Source organism: Nicotiana tabacum, chromosome 7 (assembly GCF_000715075.1).
Source record: "Nicotiana tabacum cultivar K326 chromosome 7, ASM71507v2, whole genome shotgun sequence".
Lineage (NCBI taxonomy): Eukaryota > Viridiplantae > Streptophyta > Magnoliopsida > Solanales > Solanaceae > Nicotiana > Nicotiana tabacum.
Window position 1 is genome coordinate 31,572,472 of NC_134086.1, and position 4,415 is coordinate 31,576,886.

At 33.4% G+C, this 4,415-nt stretch overlaps 1 long non-coding RNA gene across 1 annotated transcript; it reads right to left on the minus strand.

Annotated features, from left to right (window-relative positions):
- Window positions 1–1,896: 1,896 nt before the first annotated feature.
- On the minus strand, window positions 1,897–3,789 carry LOC107828433 (uncharacterized). The gene is made up of 2 exons (XR_012711549.1): window positions 3,447–3,789; window positions 1,897–2,874 (listed from the first exon to the last, which is right to left on the minus strand). It is a non-coding gene; the product is annotated as an uncharacterized LOC107828433 (long non-coding RNA).
- Between the last annotated feature and the right edge of the window lie 626 nt (window positions 3,790–4,415).

The following is a 4,415-nucleotide window of genomic DNA, read 5'->3' on the forward strand; positions in this document are numbered from 1 at the left end:
TAATTAGAATGTCTTATGCTGTTCTCTTAACCCCCCCCCCCCCCCTCTCCTTTTTCTTTTGTTGTTGATAAGTACTGAACATATATTCACTTATTGTTATGGCCCCTATGCTTTTTGAGTTTGTGACTCCATTTTTTCCTCTCTTTTTTCAATTTTTTTTTCCAGTGTTTTACTGTACTTAATATATATCTTTTGTCTCTATTTTTGAACTTTTTTAGTTTAACCGTCTGGTATCCGAAACCCGGTGCCCTAACTAATCAAGATTCGTGTCGTGTAGGCCCGCTTAGGGGTAAAATGTTTCCTACAAAAATTTCTCCATTCCTTCACTTTTATTTTCAACTTTGCCCTCTTTGATTTGCTTTGCTCTTATTTGTCTACTCAGATTTTCCCTTTCATGCTATTTCAGCATTCAAATCTTCAGCGAACCTCCTAGGCTATTACGAGGTTTTGATTTCGAGCCCTAAAAATGGAGAAGTTCTTGGTAGGGAGCACTTTACTATTAAAATAAGCGTATTCGGCGCGAACTCGAATTAGTATATGTCCTTTACATACACTCTTATCACTTTATGATAGTTAATTATATATATCCTCATATCGATGCATCATTTTACAACGTAAGTTAATGAAGATTAATATAAACACCTGAATATTTTCTCCGTTTCATAGCCTTAGGGCTGCTAGCCTTTTGTCGAGTATGTTGTAAAAGGGTGTAAACATTGTCATTTCTTTGATGGAAAAATGACACTGTATATCCGCTATAAAAATAATAGCCGAAAAATATATAAAATTTGTATATTTTCTGTATATATATTCATTGTTATATACAAAAATATATAAATTTTATATACTTTTTCGGCTACCAGATGTAAATAGTTTATGGCGCGGGCTAAGTGATAATACCCCTTCTTTGATCCTACACTTCCAACAGAGTCCACAGAGGAAATAAAATTATAATCTTTATAAAATTAGAATGTGTAATTAAGTGCAAAATGGTCAAATTTGTAATAAGATCTAAAGTTCAGTTGTAAGGGAGACTAATGTGACAAATAAATTTACATATCAACCTCTGTCTAAACGTCAAACTAACTCTCCATGCTTTTGAAAAACTGAAAAAGAGAGGAGAGTTCACACAATTTGGTGATAAAGGCGGATTGAATTTTAAATCCGTGCGTGCAGATTGCAGAATATCACTGTATTTGCTGGGTCCACTAAATTAGGACCAATCTGTCTAAATTTGGTTGTAAGTCCACTAGAAGGAATTTGAACTCACCAGTTTGGCTGATTCGGTCCACCAAATTTGGGCCAATATTTGTCTAAGTTTGGGTAGATTTAGTCCACTAGAAGAAATATGGGTTCATGAGTTCCAACTGGATGACCCAAACAGCTTTAGGCGACCTGGTCTCACATTCTTTTCTTTTTTGAGAGAAATTCATTTATAGCCTATCGGCAGTTTTGTGTCAATGGAAAAAAACATGGGCTATCAAAATTTTGAGGGGCTATAGAGAATATTTTTCTCTTCTCTTTTTTTTTCCCCGAAAATGATGGGCGATTTTTTTACACAAATAGTCGGCGGATTCACTCTTTACTTTTTTGGTATAAATAGATCATACTAATTATACATAGTTATATATATATGTGCTAGTTATTTTTAATTTAAACAATTAAGTAGATGACTATCTAATTCACATAATGGCTATTATATCTATAGAATTTTGTGTAACGGTGATAAAGAATCAATAACTCATGAACTCTAATTCAATAATCTTTGAGAGTCTTACTATTCAAGTGCACATTTCTTATTTCGGATATCATACAAGGCAATCTAGTCTACAAAAAACAATATAAATGCCAAAATAAATAGACAATAGGATTAACAGGATTTCAGAAACTAATCTGTTATCTGACTAGGAAATCATTATTATTCCAGTGTAGAATAATTATTTTTTCCCAACTAATTAGTACACAAGCTTCTTTGTTTTTGTTTTTTTGGTGTGTGCCCGCACGTGCGTGTGTGTGGCTATTAGGGACAAAGGACATAAAATTTATTCAAGGAAAAATGAAAAAAAAAAAAAAAAAGAAGCTACAGATAATGAAGAAAACGCTTGATAGCTAAAAGTGGAGTTGAAATAAAACTGAGATCCATTTTGCTATTTGAAAGACTGTTGCATGCAATATTGCAGATGCAAATGGAACAACTTTATTACTAGTATAATTTAAGCACCTCTTTGTAGCATTGCTTGATACCTTTTGAAAGATTCAAGCTTTTGCAACCTCATCTTTTTATGAAATTTCCTGATAAACAAATCAGCCATATTATCGATCTCGTCTTCTAGTACGAAATTCTGTCCTTCTTCCTCTTTGAAACTCCTCACCATGTCTATAGCTGATGCATTTGGATCACCTAAGTATTCGTCCTCTTCATCGAACAACGAATGTGTCAAATCCGGATACTTATCATCATAATCCTCATAGTTTTCACCGTTGCTCAATAGTAGTATCTCCTGATTATTCTGATCGTTATATTGACAGTGTAAAAAATCTTTACTCGCTTCAGGGGCATTGTTGTAAAGTACAATGGCCTTGTTGTTTTCATTTTCATGATCTTGGGATTCTTGATCTTCTTCTTTATGGCCTAATAGTGAATGGATTTTGTGAGAAATGGCCTTAGTTCCTAGGCCTGAAAAAGAGAGTTTCTTGGATTTCAACAATGATAGGACTTCTAGCCTAGTTTTTAGAGCTTCAGTTTTGGTTTTGATGGCTGTTGATTTTGATTTGGCCATCGTGGTTAGTACTGAAATGACATGCTTTAGGTACTTAATTGCTGCATTGTTCTTCATTTTGTCTTTCTATTTGGAATCAAACCCCAGTAGTGACCTGAAAAATTATTTATCTAACAATTCACAATATATATATATATATATATATATATATATATATATATATATATATATAAAGAAGTGTATGAAAATTTAGGTACTGATCAAATTGACATAATAATTAACTCTGTCTTGTGGAGTAAGAGGATCTTATGACATATTACACTTTAATTCAACAACAACAATAATAAACCGAAATGTAATCCCTATAAGTGGGATGAGAGGAGGATAATGTGTACGCATGGAGACCTTATTCCTATCTTGTGAAGATAGAGAGGTTGTTTCCGATACACCTCGGCTCAAGAAACAACAAAAATGAAGCAACAAACAATAGCAACAACAAGGTGGTAGGACAACGGAAGCGAACGGCCCGTGTAATAATAAAGATATATGAATAAGAAAATACAGGTAAAACTAGGAGAAATATATCTCTGTATATGAATGAGCATTAGTCTATCAAATGTGTGATGATGAACTAGACAACACAAGATTTTACAACTATGAAATTGATAAGTATAAATGTGCAAAGCATACAAAAAACACGGAAGAAGAGTTTTTCACAAATCTTACCTTAGAAATTGCTAAGCAACAAGCCAAGAGCAAACCTATTTTCCTATCTCAATTTGTACTTGCCAAATTTGCTTTGAGGTGACCTCACCTAGATTTGTGTAAACAGCCAAATCTTCTTGCTTTTAAAAATTTGCCTCACAATATCTCCTTAGTTAGCCACTTTTCCTTTCTTCTTATGTCACATCCAAAAGTATTTCTAGGACATTGTATGATCTCTTCAACTTCAATATATAACTTGCTACTTTGATATTTCTAGGAAAGTACGTAACCTTCAACTTTCTCACCACCTTACACTTTTTAGAGTGTTAAAACTACTCTTTACAACTCTTTTCTCAAAATCCTTCCTAGCTTTTTTTTTGTGTGCGGATAACATTACTTTTTGAGTTAGCTTGCGCTCACTTCAATTATTCCATCAACTACCTATCACCTTTCACTAACATATGTATTGAACGTATAAGATTAAGGCACATCAAAAAAATTCCCTTTACGTTTTTTGTTTTCATTGAAATTTGGACTTTATATCTCTAGTAATTTTCACTCACTTTATTAATGGTTGGGGTCTGGTTTTATGTTATGTTAATACTATTTTTTGTTTTGCATAGTATTGTATTATTGCCCTTTCACTTATTTGCTGTCTCTTACGATGCTGATATTATTTCTCTGATTTCTTTTGTTGTTAAGGATCTATTCCTTTGTTCTTTTCTGATATTATTGCCTCTTCTGTTAAGCCGAGGATCTCCCGGAAACAGCCTTTCTACCCTTCCGGGGTAGGGGTTAGATCTGCATACACTCTATCCTCTCGAGACTTCACTAATGAAATTTTACTGGATTATATTGTTGTTTATTAATCGTTGGGTCATAAGCTTTGCACTTCCTAGCTTCTTCTCTTCTCATGCCCTCTTTTAACTTTTCATTTTTCTCACCACATGCTATGCACTTCAACCACAAAGCAACTTTACCATTATTTGT